This window comes from Empidonax traillii, unplaced genomic scaffold, assembly GCF_003031625.1.
Source record: "Empidonax traillii isolate 1590-97213 ecotype Southwest subspecies unplaced genomic scaffold, ASM303162v1 scaffold83:size2986645, whole genome shotgun sequence".
In the NCBI taxonomy this organism is placed as follows: domain Eukaryota; kingdom Metazoa; phylum Chordata; class Aves; order Passeriformes; family Tyrannidae; genus Empidonax; species Empidonax traillii.
In genome coordinates, this window is record NW_020955276.1 from 1,582,916 (window position 1) to 1,608,999 (window position 26,084).

A 26,084-nucleotide genomic window follows, 5' to 3' on the forward strand; every position below is an offset into this window, starting at 1 on the left:
TGCTATACACATCATCCATGTCAGCAAACCTAGCTGTTAAAATCATACTGATTTAAATTTACTCATCTAACTATCCAGAGAAAATACACCTTAATACTCTTAGATATGACTTCCAAAGTCTTTTGGCCTTCAGCTCATTTATCATGACAAAAAAGTATGAAAGGCACTTAAGGAAAAAGAACACAGAAGAGCAGCATTTTAAGAAGGATAAAAGGTTTTTGAGAAGAAAGTCTGGAATCTAAAAGAGAAGTAACACGAAAGCTGGACATAATGGACATAAAGTCCTTTCACATAATAATGTCAGAAATAAATCCACAGTACATATATTACTTACATAATTTAAAATTAAATATCATCTAATATCTGCATTTCATTCCACAGACTTGCATCAAAAGATCAACTTGTTCACTGTTCTCATTATTAGCAAATTTTTTTTGAAGTGCAAACAAAAGTTTTATTTTTACCTAAATTATTTCTTCGTCACTAATTTAAGGTAATTGTGAATAATCCAAGACAGAACTATAAAATTACGTAAAACAGCACAAGTCCAGTGGAAAAAAAAAGACTAATTTAATTTCTAATGCATAAAATACGTCTACTGACTTCTTCAGTTACCAGATTAAGAACTGGTTTTTACCAATACCTTCATCCTCTACACAAATGTTAGAAATTCTGTTCTGCAATTATTCCACAAGACAAATCATTAGCTGTAGTAAAACAACATTCTCTTTAAAACTTTCTTATTTCCCTCATAAATTTTAAGTTTCACCCTTAACAATCTAGTGCTGTACTTTGCTATACCTAGCTTAAAAACAAGTAGGTATGAAAATAAAATGCAAAAGAAAAAACTGATTAGAAAAGATGCAATAAAAAACTGTTTAGTGTGCATCATACCTCTAAATCTCTGCATATAGATCTCAGCTTATATTCAGATAAATGCTGAATAGATCTTCACTAGAATATTAGAGAGTATGAACTAATTAGAAAAATTTCTTGGCTTGACTGGGTACAGTGTTTCAGCCCTGTGGTTTAGTGAGACAGAAATTCCTGACAGAGTGATGCCTATAGTAGTGTTCCTGTACCACGTAAAATTAAAAAGTGTTCATGAACTGAAGCATTCATACTTCTCGAACAGATTGTGACTTGTTATAGACCTCTTAGTTGTTAACATTTTTTTATTGCAGTCAAATGACTGTGTTCCATAATGCACACAAATGGAAATACAGTATGTGTCTATTTCACATTTCAATAGTTTGGAGAAGCTTTGCTTGCTCTGTACGAAAACTGAAAAGAAAAGCAGTATGAAGTGGTAGTATATAGCTTTTACTCTTTCGATAAACCAAGGAAAGCAGTAAACCACTTCATCTCTTGTTAGAAGTGTTAATATTATTGATTTAATCATTATGAAGAAGAGGCAAAAACAGTGTAAAGCAGAAATTAGCTTTTTTTACTTCCTTCCCCTCCACAGACTTAAGTGTCCAAATTAAACATAAATCAATTTAGTGGGTATACTTATTTTTAAACCACACACGTTTATATTTAAACCCTCATATACTCTCATGGATTTCAGTGATGTGAGACAGTAGTGAAGTTACCCAAATATATGGTTACGGGTGAGCCTTACTTCTTTGCTGAATGCTACCTTAAATGCAGCTTTTTTCTTTATCCTTTCTGTCCTTGCTTACGCTTTTACACATATGTTCTCATATTTCTGCTATACACTTTTAGTGTATAGAATGACAGGACAAAGAACCAGCTTCTGCTAACCTGATGTGTGATTAAATCCATTTAATACCATGGAAGCATGTGCATGAATAAAGTGAGCCATATACAGCACACAATTCTTATTGCCAAGGACTACTTACAAGCATTTTCCTTCCACAAGGAAGCTCATTTAAAAAATAGTCTTTCATTAATCTACAACAGAAAATTTTCTTTCTAACCCTTATAAAAATACCATTAAATCTTCTCTCATCTATTGTTTAATACTAGCAGGAGCCATGAATGTTCTGTATCTTTAAAGTCATTTCAGGGAATCTGGTTACTTTACTCTCAGCATCTATATTTATTTTTAGCTATAGGTCTTAAAGAGCTTTTTTATTCAAAGTTATCCTTGGAATTCCAGATAATTGTAAAAGATATGAGAGAAGAGTGAAAATAAGAGTGGTTTACAGTGAATTTTTTTTCTGTATTATTCACATTCTATTAAGCAATGACACAAACAAAGGACTAAATTCTAGGCTGTAAACCACAGAAGATGCATACAAGGATTCTCTTATGTATAATGCTGCAAACAGTAAGGGGATTTTTGCAAAGTACGGCTGACTGGACTAGTTTTTATCGTTCTGTGGAACTTTGTAATCTCTCTGGGTAGCGTATTTGTGATGCACACGTGTACAATTCCTTCAAACCTCTGGGTCATGCTAAGAATGCAGCTCTAAAACTATTAATAGGTCAAATAAAAACTAACCACGCAAAAGAATAAACATGATATATACTATTATATATTGCAACACCCAATAAAGGACCATAGAGCTATATAAAATTATGTCGGATTTATTATTATTTATTCAACCTGAAGTCTAAGAGTCTGCATGTCTGACAGCATTAAGTAATTCTTGATTGCCATCTATGCAATCAAACATCAGCTCACTTCACTGATGCTCACTTATCAGTTATTTGATTACTAGTCACACACTAAGCCTTCTCACGTAGCTGTAACTTGTAATATAGGCATGTCTTACAACCAGCAAAATACCCAAGAAATCTCTACTCCAATTAAAAGGAAGCCACAAGATTTTTGAAGGATAAGCTTCACCTATACTTTGGGTTAAGAAAAGGAAGAAAACTGCCTTATGTTTCAAGAGCCAAAATCTGAAAGTGATTTGCTTAACATAAAAGGTATTTTTTATACTCCTCCAAAGGAAGACTCTGCGTTTTTTTAAGGAATACCCTGGTATCTTCAAGAAAGAAGTAAAGAAGAAATATTTGAGATGAACTGTCTTTCTTTCAGTCCACACACCATTAAAATAATCCAGAAAAATCCTCAGCATTATAGGAAAACACAGAGGAAGACTACAGATGGGAAAGCTAAATATGCTTTTCCTTTCAGCAAGTTTGAAGGTAAAAGGAAATGGTTCATCAGGAAACAAAGAACTTACCAATCATGTTTATTCACCAAATATCTGAGCTATCTGTAAACAGAAAGCAGCCAAAAAACACTGATGAGCTCTGCAACACATCTTGGTGTAGAAGGTTTCAGTGAGAGGAATTTCTGAAAATAGGTCTTTATAAGAACAGGACTCTAAGTACCAAAAGCCATGTCCAAACAGCCAAAACTTTAATTTTGAAAGAAGCTTCAGAATCTGTATAGATTCAGACAAGCCACAAAAGTTCAGTTCTAGCTTCAAACCACTACAAAGGGCAGCCAAAATCACAATTAAACATCTATGACAAGTTACCTGCACTCTCAGGAAAACATAAAGTCTCAGCTGCTACAGCTTCATTCCCAACAGTGAAACCATACACACCGAGCTCCCCTCAGCAGCTACTCAAGCAACTCCAGGCAATACCGAAAATCTAGTAACACAACTGTACCTCTAACTGGAGCAGTCATCTGCCCAACTCTAACAGGAAAAAAAACTTACAAATGCAAAAGCAGGAGGAAATCCTGCTTAATTATTGTATATGGCTAAATATACACATAAGTCAAGAAAAGCAGCAATTGTTACTCACTAACAACACCTCAGAAACTCAGTAGGTGGAATAATAACTGCATTAGTGAGAACCTGCCTTAAAATTCTCGAATACATTAAACATGATGAAGAAATACAGCATACTAAGAAAAATACAGTGAGCACGACAATGTCTGACAAATGGTGTCTACTGACAAAATTCAATGCTTCAAACCATTAACAGAGTAGTTTTGTGTTCTTCTAAAAAATACTTGTCTCTGGTTCTCCTTGGAGAACTCAGCACTGAAGTGAGCTTGAAAAATCTGGAACCTTCACTCCTGAAGTTTCTGAACTCTGAAGTATCAACTTGCAATATTTTCACCAATTTATTCGATGAGAATAAACGATCAGGGCTGTGCCTCAATAAAAACTGACTCACTGTGACAGAGACAGGATTTAAAAAACTGAATTCAGCTGAATTCAACTTAAATGGAAGGCTATACCTGAAGAGAAGACAACCAGCATCCAGTTAAATCTAAATCTGCTACCACTGCACCTAGAGACAAAAACACCAAAATAGCACCAGAGATACATTTCTTTGTTGTTATACTCATGCGGTTCTCTAGACACAAGGAGCCGAGAGAAGCTGTCAAGCAGGTCTCTTTCTCTTACTGTGTTTCTTCTTTTCATGTGGAAAACCTCCTGCTGTGAAAAATGGGAAGTGGTTGAGAAAACAAAGAATTCATAGAAAAAAAAAAGTTCCTATCCAAGACATAAAAGAATGCATAGAACTTTTTAAAAAGCAGGTAATCCAGAGTTATTCAAATACCTCAACAAAGGCAGCATATGTACAAGTATACACACGGTGTCATGAGGACACCAAGACCTGTACTGAAAGACTGCTTTCTATATACTGATACATAGTCAAAGAAATTGGAGACCATTGCAAAAAGGGCATGTCCATAACACTTAGCAGAAGTAAAAAAGTATCAGTTAAGCCTTTGAGATCTTAATGACAATAGGTTTCAGAGGAGATTTCTGCAACATAACAAATAGAGTATCCAACATTCATAATTTAAGTGACATTCTGAAAACAAGAACTGTTTAGGGAGCCTCTCACAATTTAGGAGAGTTCACAACATCAGATGTGTTCTAACAATGAGAAGCAAAAACTGCTATGGAATGTTATATTTAAAGGACACATAAAGACTCATTCCAGAGAGACTGAAGTACAGTACAGAAGAGGTGGTATGAAGCAGACATCAGCATTTCTTCCATTTCTCTTGATTTATGAAGTGCTCTTTACAAAACTGAGGACACATGTCCGGATGTGCAAAAGTAGGATGAAGAACAACTTGGAGAAAGAGGGGGGAAAGGGACATCCCCAATCACAGTAGTGAAATCAGCATTGATATTATGGCAGTTTTGCGTTAGCGGGAAAATGCTGAGGTTGTAAAATTTAACTCTTTACATTTTCAAGTGGGCGAATTCAGGTTTCCTCCCATCCCCAGGTTCTTCAGTGTTCTCAAGAATTCCGTCTCATTAAATATGAAATACATTTTAACACCGTTATCTGAGCAACATATAAAAGCCACAGGAAAAAATCTTTGCCTAATTTTCTCACTGGCATCTGCAATATGAAGTTAACCCAGGAAAGCAAAAATTCCCCATCAAAATAGCAAGTTCTTCACTTCTTTACAAGAATGACAACAAAAAAAGGCTGGAAAAGCCACTTATCTGTCTAATAAGAGTGGAAGCACTGTTAAGCACTGGTCACTATATAAACATTTCTAGCAACTCAGTGTCATCATGGTAAAAAAATCTTAATCCACTTTTCTTCTAAAAATGACAATCAATTTGGATTTTTTTTATTAATCTCTGTCTCTCTAAGCTGAACTCTTCCAGACAGAGATCATCAAAGAAGGAAAGTTTTAAGGCCACTGCACCTTCCATGGTTTATGTACTCCCCAATAAAAAGTACAAAGACTGATTGAGATTATAAATTCAAATTGCTTGAAGACATAGAAATCCACATCATTAAGAAGTCCAGAAGTTATTTTCATGTTTTCTAATACCTTTAGAATAAGATTACTCTTGTGCACTAGATTAATAAAGCAATCCTATGAATAAATCAGCAAGCGATACAGTCCTAGTCCTTTTAGGGATTACACGGCCCAGAAGGACATGTATCTGTTCCATCAGTTACAACTGAACAGATGAAGAATACACAATTCCTTTTTACATACATACAGTATTTTCTCCATTCAGCCCCAAACTGTCTATACCTAAGCTAACTGAAATGCTATTGCTAAAATGCTAACACACTAGGGTTTTTTCTATAGTCACTGTAATCGTGCAAAATTAAACCCAAGGAATGCTAGGACTGTTACAGGGGTATGATTGTTCCTGCAGGCATTCACTGACACCTGCTAGCGTTAGAAAGTACAATGCTCTCTTCATTATCTACTGCCATTGATAGATTTAAAATATTCAACTGGTCAATATGTTGATAATTCATGTGACCATTTAAGACAATTTTTGAAAATGTTAAATGGGAAATGGGTGTAAATTCTACATATTTAACTTAGTGACAACAAAAATCTACACAGATTATCCACTTTTCTTTAATAAAAAAAATGCGCTAGAGTATCAGTATCAACAGAGGCAAATACTTCTTTAATATTACACTTTTTCATTCTGCCATATCGTTCAGAATAATTCAAGGTTTTTCATATCAAGCAAAAATAATATACCAAAATACCCAAATCATCAAAAAAAATGTAAGAAAAACACTTTCACTGTTTGAAAAATTCTGTTAAGGAAGAGCAGGTCATTGTTGCACGTAATAGTAATGAGCAAAACTCCATTCTTTGTGAAATTGGTTAAAAATGAAAAAAATATCTAATAACAGAATCCATCTTTTATTTATAGTAAAATGAATTGGTAAATAGTGAATATTTATTACTTAAGCAAAGACAGTTTTCCAAATAAAGTTGATGGCATGCTGCCAGTAAGTAGAATACATAGGCATTTGGCAAAATGCCATTTCCTTGATGCAAAACTGTTCTAAAGTGATTCTTGCTGGATAAGTATTTCTCTTTACCAAAATGTTTCTAACTCTCTAATTTATGAGATACTATAAATCAAGTCATCAGATGTTTTATTAAGCTTTCTTCTCTGAATCTGAATTTAACCATTGGTAGGATTACCCAGGGTAAAAGTGCTGCCACTTAAGCAAAGACACAAGAGAACTATGGATCTGATCCAAATAATGCTGCTTTCAAATAAAATCTTTCTCACCCATCACTGGGGGCTTTGAGCCTATTAGGACAGCTCTTCTAAGGCTTGACAGAAAAATCCACCTATACCGTTAAAGTACAAATTAATATAAACAATGCCAAAAAGGTTTGCAAGCTTAACAATAAAGCAGCCTGTGCACCTTTCTCAAACAAAATTCACTATTTAAAAATTAATCACATCACCACATACCAGAACAAACTTCAACAGCTTAGGGAGGGTAGATGGATCAAAAATAAAATCTGAAAATCTGATCTTAACAAATACTTCTGAAAACACAGAAATTCTGAAAATCCAACTCTCCATCTGTATGGGTTATATATATTGTCATACCTGAACAAAACAAAGTAACACTAAATGTCATTTACTCTTTCTAACAGATGAATATCTACCATTTCATCACTGATGAGTATCAATTCTGCCTTGGTTAAGCCTGCTGTAAACTATTAATATATATTTTGTCCACAAAAAAAAAGTTCCTATTTTTAGGTCAAAAATGAGAGTACATTCATGCTCAAAAAGCTGTTAAAAATTTTAAGCATATCTGAAACAATTGAAATAAAAAGTGAACAGTGTCATTTCCAAATTTGTTGACACAGGTTGAAATAATATGTAAGAAGTTCTAAATGAAGCCACATCATCCTATTGACTTTTCAAGTTATTTCTGTGTGTTCCTGGGAAAAGAAAGGGCACACTCATGACTAAATTTATCCTTATTATTCACAAATCTACTTATTCTTTCTCACTAGTATGAATAGCTTTCTGAATGAGGTAGCAATACAAACTCAGCATTGAATATACCTAGTTGATGTGGGCTTATTTTTTCTTGAGAAATGCTACTGGTTACTTTGTCAAAGAGATACAAGGCTGTAAATTCCTATCCTCCATCAGCAGCACTGACCTCAGAGCAAACCCCACAACTGGCTACAGGCATTCAACATCCATCACTGCTCCTGAAACCTAATCTTTCAGGGAAGGACAGCTGCACTGGGCAGCAGTTAAGCAGCTTTCTAAGATACACTATCATCCTAAACAAACAAAAATAAATAAATAAAACTTCCTGTCCTACTTTCTGATCAGTGTTTTAGAAATCTCTCATTGCTTGTTCTTCACCCCAAATGAATGAATTTTACTTGCACATAGGCAGACAACATTCAGAGAGGGGAGGGGAGGAGAGGGGAGATGAAGGGAGGGAAGGAGACTTCAAAAAGAAGAGTTTTTTTAATTCAATCATCATAGTAAAACAAGAGGAATCACTGAGTTCAAACTTAGCAAAAAATTATCTTCTGTAGATCAGAAAGACTATGACATTGCTACTCACATGTATAAGAATTTTCTCTTGCCGAGACAAAGCAAGTAAAAAAAACCCTGACTTTTGGGTAAAACCAGTGAATAAGACAAGGTGAGACACTGAAATCAAAACAAAATTTGTAACAAAAATGTATATTTAGTTGCAAATTTAGGACCTAAGCCACCTTTCTTTCAGCCAGGTTGGTGCTGACTTCGTAAGATTCTTCATAGGAATCATCCGAGTCTTCCATCTAAAAAGCCAGATTTTACACACCACTTACTGAGCTCTGACTTACAGATACGTAATTTCCAGAACACTAAAAACTGTAAAAGAAAGAGCAATGCACTTGCTTGTATTACTCAACAGAGCATGTTCGATATATCGCTTAGGAAGAATGCATTATCTGACTACAACAATATATGAGCAGTTTGGCTGGCACTAACCAGGACATCCATTTTGATTGTCTGGAAATAACAAATTATTTTGTATACCAGTGGAGTGACTCCAATAACTGGAAGATTACTGTAAAACCCAAGTAACTCCACTGTGCTTAACTATGAAGAAGCGTAGGACATGACTGTATACTGTTAGTACATGTCCTCTGGTATAATAAATCATAGTGTCTACAATTCCATCATTCTCAGTTGGCTGAGGACATTTTCTGCACATTCTTTGTATTTGAAAGAGCACACAGAATCCCCATCAGATATCAAGTATAAACATGAAAGTTGATTTTTGAAAAAATCTCTCTTTTGAAACTCTACTGAAAGATCAATCACCTTCACTTTTTATTTTCTATTTTCCTTTCTCTTTCTATGCTACTAAGGTTATGGAGAAGGCTGTCACAGCATGTAAGCAGAAGACACTGGAAGAGATAAATCCTACGGAATATCTTAGGGAAGTACAGACTATGTATACCTGCTGGTGTACTTAAAAATAAGCTGATAGTATTCAGATTGAATTGTTTTTATAAACTGATTGAAAGAACATTAATAATAATTAAGTTTTTAAAAAGCAATGCTTTCAGAATTTACACAGTAATTTATTCAATTGAATCTAATTTTTTGCAAACAAACCATTTTTACTATTTTGTATCTATTTTTCCCGCATCCTAGCTATCCACTTCCTATAGGAGGACACAAAAATGCAATATTTTTAAAACTATTATCAATAACCAACCAAAAGCCACCTGAAATATATGTTAAAATTGTGCAGTAGTAAACATGGCTCTATCAAAGCACAGCAGCTTAAACAAGTAGTGAAGTGAAGCTTGTTGGAAAGGAATTTACAGGCAAAGCCCTCTCATGCAATCTTTTTCTACATCATCAGATTTCTCCAATTGTACTGTAGCTTTCACCGTAGCAGATCACCAAGAGAAGTAAGCTTCCGCTCTTCTTCTTGGTAAATCCCTGACAGTATAAAACCAAGTATTTTTAAGCACAGATTCTTGCTTTAGGCTGCCAAGTTGACAGCGTACATTCATTAATTGGCTTCATTTAAGGTCTTTTCCAAAGAAAACAAGGATTAAGCAAACAAACAACTCACAGAGTATGTGAAATTGAGAGTTTTCATAAAAATATTGTATGCTGACTGTGTTATGCCAACTGTTTTTAAACAGAATTTCAGCAAAAGTAAGCTCCTGTTGCAATAAATGGCATTATATGACTGACACTGAAATTAAACCAGCAAATATCTATACCTTTTCCTCAGCTTGTTAGAGAACAAAAGCTTAAAAATCACCACAGTCTTACACAAAAATGAAATACAATGATTAGTAGACCTGTACTATGTTACTTCTCTTGATATTCAAAGCGCAAATGAAGTCCCTGTCCTCTGCATTTCGGAGCTACCGCCTTGGTTTATTGACAGTCAGTAAAACTTGCAGTTTTGAACAGACATTTATCATTCTAGAACATCTTTAAATGGTTTTCATTACATTTCATCAAAACTTTACCTAAGGCACACACACACATTTCAAAAATTAATTTCAGTCAATATTTGCACAACTGTTACTGGTAATAAGACAAAAAACCCTCTTGCTGGCCCAAAACCGAATGATATATAAAACTCTGATGTTTTAAAGACAGTTTATTAAAAAATTAACATACCATAGGGAAACTGCATTTTGAGTCCATGACCTTACTGTGATTCAGCTTGAAAATCCTTTCAAATGAAAATTCTCAAAGAGCTTAGTAACGGAAGTTCATTTCGAAGGAAATCCAATATGCAAATATTTCAGCTGTGCTCTTTTACCAATTGTCTGCCTTGTCAGTTTGAAAAACTGAAAACCAACAGTGGAACAGTGTAAGTATACATGACCCTATTGCTTAATGTCTATTAAGAATGCTATGTCTGGTGGATTTTAAATTTCTGAAACTGACACTCAAAAATATATAGTACACATCCCATAAATGCTGACTACACTCCAACCAAAGCCTTGGAGCCGACACACTCTCAAACTTACATAACACTTACAAAGCTAGTTTAAATACACCATCAATCTATGTCTGTTGCTGCCGTGAAGTAATCCTGTTTAGTTTATCTTTTAACCCTACACTCGCATGGAATGGTATCATTACTAACCTAATAGAAAAAAACACACAGGCAACAAATCTATTTTCTCAGCTTACAGAAAATATGAAAATGCAGGGAGACACTCAAATCTAACTTTGCCCAAAATTTGCACCTCCGGAGTCAATGTTCACCCCCAATTCCCGTAGCAGTCAGGAAAGCAGGGAGGAAAGAATGGAAATGTTCTGTATGCTGGACACCATACAGGACTGGGGGAAATGGATGAAGTAGGGCAAGAATAAAAACTAAATAATATACCATTTGTATGCATCTTCTAAGAAACCGCAGTCTCATTTACTAGTAAGGAAAAAAAAACTTTGCTTTTGACATTAGGCACCTGTGCAAAAAATGTCTGGTGAAAGTGAGCATATGCCATGCACTGGTATCTGCTGTATGTGAGCAGTTTATACAGGCCCCTAGTGGCTCAGCACACACAGCAGCAGATGAAGGGGAATTCCTACTCTTCAGCTTGTGTAGTTTTGGTCCCTGCATTACTCAAAGGCAGGAATGAGAGGCAATGTTAAAAATGAAAGGTCATTCACTGACTAGACTTAAATTGGTATTTAGTTCATTCACACATCCCCATGGCCATTCTTGCAAACCCTCTCCTAAGATTAAGCTCTGATTTGCTATCACCGGTTGAGTTCGCTGACAGTGCTGGTGTTTGAGTTACATAACCATCACAGCAGAACACTAAATTCATATTATTTTTTAATGCTCGTTTTAAGAGTAGTATGACTGATGGGTCTAAAAGCAGGTCCTAAGACCCATTCTTGAAATCTAGAAATACCAAGACACCGTTTTCCTTACCATGCACCATTCCTGACAGCTTGCCACAGCACACACAAACCATAATGAATTTCTTAGTGTCTTCTTAGAGTAGAAGACTACTACTTAGAGAAAGCTTTCAGGGCTTTAAGTGGATACAGAAAAGCTATACATCATTTCTGTGTTGAAAGAAATCTAAATATACTTCACCATATTACCACAAGTGACAAAACTAAAATTGGAAAGCTACTCGTGTAAAAAGTCTCTCATTAAATCCTGCCTTTCTGTGTAATACTCCGTACCTTGAAAATCCCAAGCCAGTATGTTTACAGCTTCTAGCAATTTTGATTGAGCGAAATTTGACAGCTGAATTTATTAAGCTGACCAGTTTTCAATTTCACACATTAAAAAAGCAGTTATAGCATATCTCATGAGAGGGAATGTAAAGAAGCTATCAGAAAATTGCCATCTAAAGTAAGATACAAGTACATATGATCATATTTCGGACAGGGGGAATCTTTTTTTTTTTTTCTTCAGAGTTGCTCCATTCATAACAAGAATTGTAGGAGCTTTGTTGTTTCCAGACCAGGAGAAAATGATGTCATTTACTATACACTTTTACAACAAGAAAAGAAAGTACTGACCATGATAGCATTATAAGCCACTAGCCGATACCAGAGGAATTAAAAATACGAGATATATTTTTTTCCTTCTCTGTATAAAAATTCCCAATAAATGTCCCAATGTGCATAAGTTGCTTGTGCCAGAACAAAAGGTATGTTGAAAGCAATCTCTGGAAGACTGAGAAGAAAATCATAGCTTCCCACATTAATCCTAAGTTTAAGAGAATACAAGCGTCACCAAAAATACTTATGCCTTTAAACGGGAAACTCCAAAGCAAATCAGCATCTGTAGATTCATCCCCAATGTAACGCTGTCTGGGGCGGCAAGTGAAGGAACACGTAAAAAGCTAACTATTCAGTGTAAATAAACCGAGCTATCTATACACGTCAAAACTGGGAATACGGACATCGAAATCATGGTAAAGAAGCTGACATCCTTCCACGAGGCAGCAACTGTACAAAGGCCAGCCAAAAGAATAAAATACGCATGACAGCAGTTCTGAAGAAGTATCACGGAGAAGCAGACATTCAAAAGCCATACATGCAAGGCTGAGTGGTAGTGTCTTAAAAAGGGAAGAATACCGTTCTGTCAGGGAACCGAGGGGACAGTAAACAGGCAAAATAGGGGATTCAGTGAACTGTTTTATTTGCAAGTCTGGGAAAGCCCGGTTGCAGCAGTGAGGAGTGCCTGCTTGTACAGGCAGACGGAGCAGAGGGAGCTGCTAAGTTTGCTGAACAAATTCAAGAAACCCTTTGTAAGCGCTCGGAAAACTGAGTTTCCCTCCCTTTCAAGTGGTTTCGCGAGAGTAAACAAGAAATTAAAAGCCTAACCTGAGAAAAGCTTCGCATCTCCGTGCCTCCCTGCTCCGCCGAGAGACAGCAGGAGGAGAAGGAGGAGAAGGAGGAGGAGGAGGAGGGGAGGAGGAGTAGGAGGAGGTGGAGGAGGAGGAAGAGGATTAGAAGAAGGGAGCCCTGCTCGGACCGGCGCTGGGGGTCCCTGCCGGCCGCTCACCCCTAAACACCGTCTCCCAGCGCCAGGTGCCTGGCCTCTCACCCTAGCTACCTTCCCTCTTCTCTCCACCCGTAAAAATAAAATAATTACTATTAATAATTCTCTCGCCAAAGGAAACAGCCAGTGTGTAATTACCGTACTCCCCCCTCCCCGCCCGCGTACAGCAGCACTCAGTGGAAACGTCGACTCCGATCCATCAATCGCCCTCTCCCTGCCCCATCCCCCGTCCCCGCACCGCAGCTCCCCTCGCTCCCGAACAGGCCTCGCCGCCAGGCTGAGACCGGCGGGGAGCGGGCTGGCAGCGGCCCGGGGGGGAACCCCGGGGCACCCGCGGGGAGAGTTGTGTGCGAGGCACATGTGTGCGGGCTGCGCGCACACACACGCACATGCACACACACTTTTGTGCTCACACCCACAAACGCGCCGAAAGAGGCGGCAAAGAGGGAGCGGCGGCGGAGGAAAAATGGGTCAGGAGCGGGGCAGTTACCTGGTCATGCTGGCTCCCCTGGTCCCCGCAGCAGCCGCCGCCGCCGCCTGCCCTCCTGCCGCCGCTTCCCGCCGCCGCCACCTCCTCCCGCTGCTGTTCCCGGTCGGCTCCGGGGCGGCCAATTTAATCCAAGCCCCGAAGCAGCAGCGGCAGCAGCAGGAGCCACCAGCAGAGCCCTGCCGCTGCAGCCTGACGCTCGTGCTTGTCTCTCACAGTACGGCACCGGGGAGCAGAAGAGAGTCAACGAGAGTCCGAAAATCCAGCATCCAAAAGAGCCAGGTCCGCGCCTGCCTCCTCCTGCCAGCGCCGCCTCTCCTCCGCGCTGCTCTGCTCCACTCTGCTCTTCTCCTCTTCTCCTTCCTGCGGCGGCGGCTGCTGCTGCTGCTGCTGCTCCCGCTCCCGGGCGCGCTCTCTGTTCCCGAGCTGCTGCTCCCTTTCCCCTCCTCCTCCTCCTCCTTCTCCTCCCTCTCTCTCTGTCTCTCTCTTTCTCCCTCTCTCTCCCTCTCCTTCTTCCTTCCCCCTTCTCTCTTTTGTCCCTCTTCCTCCTTTCCTTTTCTTCTTTTTTTTTTTTTTAGCACATTCCTTCGCTACAAATAAAAGCGAGGTGTTCCAGCTACCCTGCCGCCCCCCTTCCCACAAAAAGTGCAGTGCAAACAAAAGCGAAGAAAGAGGGCACGAGGCGGGCGGAGTGGGAGGGCAGAGACACGGGAAAAAATCCCCAGAAACCGTCCCCGAGAGCCGAAACACGAGCAACCCTCCTCCTGCTCCTCCTCGCCCCTCGGGGAGAGAAGGGGAACGCCGTGGGTACGCGCTCCCGGTTCGTGGGTTTGTTGTGGGGTTTGGTTCGGATGACTATTTGAGCAGTCTTTGTTGGGGGGGAGGGGGACGAGAGGGTTGTGCTTTTGGGGTTTTTCTGGCGGTTTTTGTTGTTGTTGTTTTGGTTTGGGGTTTTTTTTGTTGAGTTGGGCTTTGTCGTGATTTTTCTTGTTTTAATCCTCTTAGCGCTGTGTCGACCACGGTATCCATACGGCCCCAAGTGTTGCGGAAAGCATGCTGCCGAAGCCCGTGCCTGTGCGTGCGCGGGGATGCGGGGGGGGCGGGTGGATGTGGAGGCTATCCAGGAGCGGCCGCCCCATCCCGGCCCGCGAGCCGGCCGGGAGCGGCGTCGCGCGGCCACCGCGCGCACGCACACCCGCGCGCGGCTGGGGGCAGGCGCGCTGACGTCACTCCGTGCCGGGGCCGGGGGACTCGGCGGCGGGGCTGGAGGTTTGCGGCCCAGACGGTGCCCCTTGTCCCCGCTCATCCCAGGAAAACTTCCCTGGACGAGAGAAATTCGCCGGAGTTCGGATGCTCTACTCCTTGTGCGGGTGCGCAGTCAGATGGTTAAACCGCCGGGAGCGTACCGGACCTTCCGACCCTCGAGGGGTGTGACACAGTGTTGCAGAGCGGTGTTTTCTTGTTGGTCATCCTCGAGTGTGGCAAGTCTCAGATCTTCTTCCTGAAGAACGGTCAGGTGCCACGCCAAGTAACAGCACATGTTGCTTAGCGCAGTCAGTGGTGTAACATTGGGCTAAAAAAGGGTCCGTCCCGGCTCTTCTTAGCCTGTCCTGTCCAATCCTCAGCAGAAAAGGAACAGCGTGTGGGACGTAGGATTTAAGTGAAAAGTGCTTTGGGAAACCTCAGCGTTAACTTCTAGGTGTCTTCAGAAGCCTGGAACATAAGCTCCCTGTGACACACTTGGTCCTGTGTGAAATAGAGACTGGATGTGGTGCCTCCTGCCATGGACTAGTTGACAAGGTAGTCAAAGGTTGGATTCAAGGATCCAACCTAGTTGATTATGAAATGGGGGTAGAGTGTTAGGATAAACACAGTAAGTGCTAGCCCATCCTTATGGTGAGGGCAGCCCATTAATATTGATGCCGGAATAGTTGGCTTCCTGGCTTCATCGGAATGAAGCTGTGAGTGCACCATTGACCAGGTTGGTGCTTCTAGTCCTGAGTTTTGTGCTGGCTGGCTGCAGCCTGATCAAGCTGTGTAGCCCCTAATTCTGAAGTCAGTCATGTTGGTATCTGCAAAGTTCATTGCAGATCAATGATACTTTCTGCACAGGAGAGTGATTTGGGTGTTTTATATCATATTAATTGTATTTTATCAACCCCTAGAAGATAGTGCTGTCAACAGGAAGGCTGATAAAAGTGAAGATAAACTCTGTTCTCCCCAACTCCTATAAATTGCTGTCTTCTCTTGATGTTGACAGTGACACCATTAAAAGTGGTCCCCTGGATAATCTTACAAGATCACTAGTCCTTTCCAAATAGTATGTTTCAAAATACAAGTAACTTTGTAAAATTATTTTGTATGATAAGGTAGCTTATCAGTATACTAAAGAAAGTATCTTTAGTATCAGTATACTAAGAAAGTGTCTTATCAGTATATCAGTTCTTATCAGTATACTTAGCTGTTTTAGTGTTCTTCATGCTGTGATCCTGACATGACATTGAAGAATTGAGCAATAAACCCATGTATTTTATATTTTTGTGTGGTATCACAACATAGATGGGTTTTGGGGACTACATTTAGCTTTCCTTTATTTTACTGTTATAAGCAGCTATTCTTTCTGTTCAGTCAGTCTCACAGTACACATTAGGAAGAAATGCATCACGTTAGAAATAAATTCATTTCTTTCTACTGAAGTATTAAAACCAGATCTCATTAATATTATTTATAAGATTTCCAAGTTTTGTAGTGATGCTGAAGAAAAAAAAAAAAAAAGAAAATATCCTAAATTCATGAAGCAGCATTAAAACACTGTATACTTACAGTCATTATACTGCATATCACCACTTGGTATCAGTAGCATAAATTTTGTATTTAAGATAGTAGTGTGCATGTATAAATACATAAATGTATATATGTGGTTTGTTAATATTCCTTCCCTGTTAAGAGGAGATAACACAGCAAGAAGCCTAATTCATTTGTTACAAACTACTCATTAAGGTGGATTTTTTTTCCCCAAACTACATTAAAAATTCAAACAAGGTATTCTACACTGGTGTTCTATTTTTGCCAAGATTGCAACAGTATGTTACTCTAAGGTTAGTACAGCATTGAAGTGGAAATATGTTTACACATTTTATTAACTTTGAAATGTTTCCTGTGAAACACTGAACAATCTCTAAGATAGCACTTAAAGTAGGTTTGGAATATAGGCATGTTCTATTATTTTTTTTTTTCCAGAGGTGAAAGGAAGAGGATTCTTTTATTTGAAAATAAGTATCATGTATTCCCTCTGATGCTTTATAAAATTATGCATCTTTCTGTTGTCATTCAAAATTAACTGTTTAAATCCTGTTCTTCCTACTCATGCTGCCACTTTCAGAGTCCTCATGGAGGCTACATACCAGCAGTCCAAGTCTGATAGAAAGCACAAGATGTGAATGCAGGTTTAAAAATCAAAAGACATAGCAAGGGAGGAAGTGAAATGGGTCAGCTTTCCTGCTGTTTGTCTGAATACCTACCTGGGACCATACTCTTTAGTGACTTCTGCCATAGCTCTTCAAGTAAAGGGCCAACCGTATACCTTCATGTCTCAGTCTCATGAATTTAGTATATTAAATAGTGCTCTATTCATAGTGTGAGTGTTATTTTCCTCTCTTCTGTTCTGCCTCGTATTGTTACTTGCATTCTTAGTAAATAACATCCCACTAAGCTCTTTAGCACAGTAGGACATTCCATTAACAACTGGATCCAGCGGACAGTGGATGGACACAGCAAAATCAGGAAGGCAAGGGGGTGCAGGATAGGTGGATCAGGAAGGTTACTCTATAGTTACCTCTCCTTTTTTTTTTTCTACATTATGATAGCTGTATTTTAAAGTTTCTTATGATGAACGTGTGACAAGCTGATGGCTGAAATCCATCAGATGATTTGTCATAAAACTGCAATAATAGATATTTTGGGCATTGGCTTACAAAATAATTAAAAAATGTTCCTGAGTTGCTGTTCTGATATTTGAAAATTCTTGTTTATAAACCACAGTCACTCTGACTTCCTACTGTTAAAATAATAAAACACTACTAGACAAGTAAACACGTTATCTATATGCAAAAACTTATTCAACTAATTCAGTTTGAGTACACATCTTTTAAGTGCTAATTTAGTACCTCAGCAGATATTCTCAGTACTTGTCTTCATCTTGTGAACATTTGCGATTCATATAGATCTTCTAACTGATGAAAAAGGTAGTTAGAAACAAAGGTATGGAGAGGAAAGTGATTTTCAGTGTAGTTTTTTATGATCATTTTTGCCACATTTGCTATTTTGTCCCTGCTGTCTTAGGGAAATGAGGCTTTATACACTTGCATGCACAACAGCGCATTTCAAATCTGTTTGAAAGGATTCTGGTCTCCTATCCTACAGGTGTCAAACCTTGTTCTAATTTGTCTTCTGTGGAAATGGATGTTTGAAAGACAAGGGGGATGAGCAGTCTGGTCCACACACTCACCCCAGCTCATGCATAGGTGTGACTGAGTCAGTCACATACCCTGCCGGGGACCCAAGCTAGCAGGGTGGTGGAATCAGGTGATGTAGCACATTAACTCCTCAAGCTCATTAGACTTGGTTGCTTCTGCTTGTCAGGGGACAACTTGTTGTACTAGCTGTTTGGTTTTTGAAGGGGGTGGGGTGTTTTGGTTTGGATTTTTAAGCGGAAAGCGCAAGAGTCCAAAAAAACTAATAAGCAATCACACAGCACATGAATACCTGCAGGAACTTGGAGATGATGAAACAGGATCAGCTTTATCAAAGTGCACTACGATGTGTGCCACAAACTGAAAATAAACAGCAGCTTACGTAGGGAAAGTTGTAAGTAAGAGTTGTAGATAGAGGAGGCAGCTTTGTCTTTTATTTCTGGACTATTTGGAGTATCTCAGATGTTTTGAGAACTCTGATCACTATTTAGAGAGGATACACTTAGAATACAGAACACAGTGTGGTGGTATTGTTCTTGAGTATCATGCATGTATATATATATATATTAAGTATGAGTGCACACAGGTGCAGGAGTTCTGTTGCAAGATTTGTCGTCAATTTGAACATAGTGCAATAGATGCAGTCTTTTCTTCTTTTTTTAAGCCTGGATTCAAAATGTAACCTTCATGGGAAAAAGTTACCACTAAATTTAAAGGACAGGAGCAGACAGCTAAGACTAGAATCTCAGAAATATTTTCTAATACCAAAGGAGGAAAAAGGAATCCACTAAAGGAAAAGCAATAGCCAAATGACAGCTTGATAATTCACATCTTTTACAACAACAAAACAAAAATTAGACACCCTGTATTTCTCAATGTGTGTGGTTATTTAATGATTGTTCAGCATGCATCAGGGAGACTAAAGGCACCATTCTGCACACAGAAGTCAGAGATCACAGTCTGTATAACACACTTGATCTAAATCTTGATACACTTCTTGATGTAAATATAAGTAGCAGAATTCATATATTTAAAAACTCAGGAAGATACTAATACTGTAACTCATTCACAGAACTGGAAGATTTTGTTAATCTTTCACTTGAACACTGACTTATAGTTCCTAAGGAGACACTGCTGGGTAGTTTACACAGCTTCTTTTATATAAGAGTATCCCAAAATGCTTTCTAGAAAACAGGATATCACAAACTAACAAGTGGTCCAAGTGAAGTCTCATCAGTATGAATGTTTGTTCCCTTCTGCAAAACTTCAAGGAGATTCAGATCACAGCATCTTATATGGCAGTGCTGAGCTGTCAGGGGGCTGAACAGGGTGTAGAGGGAGGAAAATGAAAAGTCTTAGTTTATTTCTCAGCCTTGAACCTTTTGGTTCTTGAATATAGGAGTGTTATGGAAGAAGCGAGTCTCATCTGAGGGAGGGAATGTTGCTCCATCCTTCTCATGTTGCTCTCTTTCTACTCGTAAATCAAGAGGCATAGACAAAAACTGTGAGACAAGAAATGGATTGTCCTAGCAAAGCAAATCTTGCAAGACAGAATATGAAAAGGGAAAATAAAAATATAAAATTCTTTTCAACATCTCTCTCCTTACAGTTCCATCCAAGTTAATTAGGTCATTATTGCTGTGGGCCTATAAATGTTGCAACCACAGTATAGACAAATGTCTGCAGTATCAAAAGAAGGATATGTTTTGCTAGAGTGGACCCTGTTGCACCATGTCTTGCCTTTGATTCTGTCTCAAAATGGCCAAGTTTACACCTCTTCTGTTGAATCTGATCAATTTATACAGATGCAATTAAAGTAATTTTTCTCCTCAGCATAAATCTCATTAACTTCAGAGAATGTGTTTCCTAATTAAAAATATAGAAAAGTGTCTGTGACTAGTGGGCAAGTGTCCTTATTACCAAAAAATGGTGTTATATTTGATAATTATGTTCAAGCAAAGGACTTTATGAAAAATCATGTTATTCTCTCATTTCTAAATGCAGTTGCTCAAGAGAAAGCTGAAAGTTTAATGGCAGGTCAGTCTAGATAAAGTATCCTGAAGTATTTAGTGCTATCCCAAAGTTTGAGGGCTACTAATCCAGCACTTTTAATAAGCACTGTGTTCATCTTATTTTCAGTTTTAAATAGAAAATATTGCAAATTCCATGAATCCTGGTATCAGCAGGACACAATTCTACACTGTGACCTTAACTGTGTAAACAAATTGCTGAATTTCATTGAAACAATAAAAATATTTTTCTTATAATCACTCTGTTTATATTACCTTTCCATTGTTTCAACTTATGTTTCCTTCCATCCTATCTATTAATCTCTGAATGTAAGCCCACTGAACATTTAATGTATGAATGTAGTATATAAACTATGCGCTATCACATCCTTTTATGGAAGACTTTGTATTTTGGGCAGAACAAGATGTGTTAAAACCACATTGTCCAAACAAATCTGCTCACCACACAACATTCTCTGATCATTTTCATTCTCAACAAGTCAATTAAAACAGAAATTAGGACAATGAGAAAAATCTATATTTTAGCCAAAGAAGTTATTAATGAAAAAGGAATGGAAAGATTAAATCTGTTGTATTGAATCCAGATTATTAACAAGTTCGGGTGCCAAGTCCTTTTTTTTTCAATGTTGAAAAGTGCTTTTCCACATTAAACTAGCCCTTTGAGGGAAATCACGTATTAGTCACAGGGTTTTTTTCAACAAAAGAAAAAAACTTCTCAAAGTTCTGTTATAAAAATGACAACCCATTCATTATGAACTTCAGCGGACATTGTTTTTTTTTGATGCAAATACAGTTCAATGACCTCCATGTATTTTTACTTTTTTTTAATAGACCCAAACTAGCACAAATGTGAACTGGTGAAAATCAAACCTGAAACCTAAGAATTTGCAGGTATTTTCTTATTTAGTTCCTTCACTAAGAAGGCACCAAGTACATAATGGGCAATAAATTTCAACTCCAGTGTTTATGGAATGATAGCAACATAATTCATGTTTTTAATCTCAAGAAGGTTCTGCATACTCAGGTTGAAGTTAGGATTAAAAAAAAAAAAAAAAAGACAAAGAAATGGAGACTGTTTCTTCTCCACACTCCTTTTCATTTCTCTGCTCTGGATTTGGTTCTGTGACCTCTTGTTCAGTTTCGCAACGAGCAGGTTTCTTCTCTCCCAGTGAAGCTTTACATTATCTTACAACCAATCGCATACTGTGTCTTTCAAGAATCATCTATTTCTTACATCTTCTAATGTGTCCTTTCTCTCTGTCAAATGACTATAGTTTTTTTAGCTTAAATCTGTGTTTTCTCAAATTCCAGCTTCTCTGTTCCATTCCAAGGTGCTGGGCTACCTTTTCATTTATTTCCACTTATATTGCTTTCCTCTTTTCCAGGTTTACCTTATTCTCTCTTTCCTCAAACACCTCTGTCATGAGTCTTTCTAACTCCCAAATCCCTCCCCCTTTCATTCCAGAAGGACACTTGCGTTTATATATGTAATGGGGAAAAGGGGAAGTAGATATATTACCTAAGCTATATTTTTTGAGATCCCAGACAGGTCAGCACATTCTTGCTCAACACGTTGAAAAGGAGGATGTAGCAAAATACTATACAACAGTTAGAACATTGAGGTTTTTGCCTCCAGTACCTAGACTCTTCCACAGGATGTCCTTCAGAAGCTGAAGGCATGAGGCAGGAAGCAGTTCTGAACACACTACTGAATATTTCTTCTTGATACATCATTCAGTACATAAATGCTTGGTTGACTATGTATTGCTCTTCTCCCTTCCTAGGTCCAGTTAATTTTGGTTCCGCAAGGTATAAAACTGATCTCAGAAGGAGGTGATTTATAGCTAAAATTTAGAAGCTGGTTTTCTTAAAGATTTTGAGGATATGGAACTTCAAAGAAAAGAAGAATTTAAGTCATTTCATCTGGTTCTAAGAAATAGGTCACAAATATGTCATACTGGACACCTTCAGGAGCAGTATTAGAAGGCATTAGCTGTTCTTTCAAGAAAAGCAATGACCTTGGGATCAGAAGAATAATTATTCAAATGAAACTGGCATGACTGTCCCCTTTTTTCAAATAATTAAGGAGAGAGAAATTCCAGGTTTTCCATAAGTCTCTGTAAATAATATGCGAAATCTCAGGGAGAGCATTTATAACAGTTTGCCCCTGCAGACTCTGTAGTGAGCAGCAGCTGGTTTTGTGGGCTCACTTGAGCAGAGACTATTTAAAAGATGTAGCATGAAATAATACTGTAATCTATTTTTCTTTCCGTGCTGACTCCCAAGGTGGTAAAATGCAGTGATGATAGTGACGATAGAGGTGTCTTCCTGTTAATTATGCACTCAGTTTACATTCAACAATATACTGAGGGCTATCAATATGATCTGAAATAATGAAGTTTGCTACCAAGAGATAAATCATTCATTGTCTTTCATTCTGCAGATGCGCATGCACGTGCGCACACACACAAACACACACACACACACACACACACACACAGAGGCGCTTTTCTAAAGAGGTTTATCAAACTTAGGATGTGGTGAAATACTTTCAGTCAGGACATTTTTCTGTGTTACATTGCAGTTTGGTTTTTTTTTTAAATAAAGAGGGAATGGGCTTGCACTTGTTTTCTGGACACAAGTGCTAGATTTATGAAAATTGGTTTTTATATGATTTCACTAAGAAGAAATCAGTGAAAGAAAATGTGTATTTTAGTTAAAGTAAAAATAAAGCTGCAACTTAGGTGATTTTTGTTCAACAAGGATTGTTAGTTCACTTGATAATTCCTCAAACAACAGACAGAAAGAACATCAAGAGTGTGTTTGGAACATTCATGAAATAAAAAAAAAAAAAAAAAAAAAAAAAAAAAAAAAAAAAAAAAAAAAAAAAAAAAAAAAAAAAAAAGAAAAATGGAAGGAAAAACTATTTTTAGGTATTTCTACCAGTCCAGTGCTTTCAAACATCACAGGTTCTACTGGCTCATCAACCCCATCAGTTACCAGGGAATCTAAACACTGCTGCAGTTGGTCCTTTGTTCACAGCTATCTGGATGCTGTTCATCAAAGTGTGATATTTTGGCCTCTTTATTCTGTTGTTGCTAAGCAGGAAAAAGACAGATATGCCTTCAGCAGAAGGATAAATGCCTCCTCTTCCTACTCTGGTAGGTAATGTGAAGCCCATGGACATAATGAGCTGTAAGAATTGAGATATATTTATAAATGATCAATTCATATTAAAGAAGAATGAAGCAAAAGGAAGAATTCTGAGCTTAAAGGGAAGTTTCAAAGATTGTTTTCATTTCCTGGGAATATATGATGCCATAAGCCACCACATAAGTCATAGAATCATAGAATATGCTGAGTTGGAAGAAACTCCCAATGATCATTGAGCCCAACTCTTGGCCCTGCACAGGAATATCCCCAAGAATCACACCACATGCCTGAGAGTATTGTCCAATTTCTTCTTGAACTCTGTCAGGCTTGGTGCTGTGGCCACTTCCCTGGGAAAGACTGTTCCAGTGCCCAACCATTCTCTATTCTAAATGAGGTCAGTCTTCTGTTCAAAGCAATGTACTTGGATAAGCATTTCAGAAGCAGAGGTACAAAAATGTAGTTATTTCCCTTGAAAGGCTAAATTAGTCTGCTGAAACTTGTAAAATGGCTTATGAAAAGTATAGTTTTATGAGTATAAGAATTTAATTTATTCCAAAGATATCCAAAATACTGTCACCAAGTGGAAAACATTTAAAAAAATACTAGGAGATGATATTCCCAGAGCTCACTGCTAAAACCTTGCTGATTTCCATCTCCTCATTACTTATGCAGTATCCACTCCCTGTTCCTCTATATAAATTGCTTTCTTCTAGTTATGATACAACAGTGTAATTCAACTCTCCCTACCAAACCACACTGGAAACCTGAGTGCTCGGACAAAGTCGTGGGGTCTGCCTAGTCAACACAAGTTTTTCAGTTGTCCTGGTTAAAAATTTCATTATTTGCTATTGGCAGAGCACGTAGTCATGAAACATTAATTAGTTAATCATTCTAAGTTAATATATAATATCTATTTAAAAGTGAGAAACTCACTTGCAAAAAAAAAACTTGGTACGTTGTGTGCTGCTTATTGATTGGTAAAAAAAATTTATTACAGCAAATAATGAAGGATAAACAACTGTTATATTCCAGAGCTTAATATCAGATTGGAAAAGGTGTAAATACCACCTTAACACAGTTCAGAATTATGTTTCTGAAAAGATGTTTCTCTTCATATATATAAAAGATATTTGTAATAGCCATAGAGAAAAATTATGAAGAGAAATTCATCATTACAAAGACAAAAATGAATAATGCACATTTTGTCTCTGTTTCAAAGACCCAAGCATGATGAACGTGGGTAAATCTATTTGTGATATAGATAGCTCAAATTAGAATATCTTTAGAAACTCCTAATCTCAAACCAACAAAGTGCGTCAGGACTCTTTGTTTTCATACTTCACTAAAACATTTGGAAATACGAAGCTCTTAGACTAATTCTTTATGAAAACTGCTTTGTGATCAAATCTTATTTATATCGTTGGTTAAATTATATACATAAAATGTGATAATATTTTACCTTAATGTATACTTTTTTACATTTTATGTTATCATCATCCAATATATGAACTTAAGAATTTAATTGCTTATTTAAAACTTAACAGTAATGAGATTCAGAGAATCATTAAGGTTGGAAAAGACCTCGAAGATCATCAAGTCCAACCTTTGACAGAATACCGCTGTGCCCACTAAACCTTATAATGACCATGTCTGCTCATTTATAAAAAACCCCAAAACATGAGCATTTAATTTATTAAATTAATAAGGAATATTTTCCTTTTGTTGAAATGTGCCATCATATGATTACAAAAAAAAAGTAGTATAGGATGCCACATAAGGAAGCAATAAAAAGTATTTTCAGTGCTAAATATTGTCAGTCTGTTCTCAAAGCTTTTTAGATGTTCTTACCCTGTAAGTTTTGGAACTGAACACAGAGCTCTGTCTAGACTGACCACACCTTTAAGAAGCACTTGACCTGGAGTGAGATGGAATATCTGAATAGCACTTATTTACCTTGACTCTCTTAGATAACTTAAATATCTCTAAAGGAGGTAAAATTCTTAACTATGAAAAAAAAAAAAAAAGGAAGATTTTCATGAGAGGGAGATTATAACTATGTTTTCAAACAAACATCTTTGAAGATCATATCTTGAAATCTACTATGCTTTTAGAATCTAGAACAGAAGTTATTTTTGCTTTTGTGTTCCAGACTATTGTAGAGGTGAGGTGCTGTGGGTGGGGAAAGAATGTAGGAGCCACCCTTAATTAAAGGAAAGCCTCCAGCCCTCACAGCTATACAATTTATTAAGTGGTAAGAAATCCATATTCCAGAGTAACCTGTGATTTAGTCTGCCTTTTAGGCTATCTGGCTGAGAGCTAGAAGTAATATTTATGATTATTCAGAGTTACTAGTGCAAAATGCTTCAGAAATGAAACACATACCAGGAATTTCTCCAGAGTCAGTACTCTTTACAGAGTTTAATTTTTCCTGCCTGCCTCAGGTAATCAGTAGACATCCTGTAGCTGGATTTTTTCTCTTATGTTGTAATGATATGGTACAAAGCACAATCAAATTCCAATTAACTCTTTTAAAACTGTGATTATTACTGAGTATCATGGCATTTCATGACACTTTCCATTTTCCTATTATTTAGCATATATTTATTATAAGTAAATTATAAACATGGAAAGAAACAATGGTGGAGTGTGTTGGTGTCTCTGAATTGCATCAGGAAAAGTCATGCAGTTTAATGTTATGTCAAAGGTTCC

General features: G+C 37.7%; 1 protein-coding gene across 50 annotated transcripts in view; it reads right to left on the reverse strand.

Annotated features, from left to right (window-relative positions):
- Positions 1 to 26,084, reverse strand: part of PTPRD (protein tyrosine phosphatase, receptor type D) — a 1,139,994-nt gene that overhangs the window by 322,510 nt on the left and 791,400 nt on the right. For 3 of the 50 annotated variants that reach the window (XM_027881119.1, XM_027881118.1, XM_027881117.1), the window contains exon 1: positions 13,724 to 14,551. The exons of 43 other annotated variants lie outside the window; for them this stretch is intronic. The gene's annotated coding sequence lies outside the window, so the exon portion shown is untranslated. Of the gene's footprint in view, positions 1 to 13,055; positions 13,123 to 13,723; positions 14,555 to 26,084 lie in introns of those variants that run through there. 4 more of the 50 variants (XM_027881068.1, XM_027881115.1, XM_027881116.1 and 1 more) reach the window with 4 other exon arrangements.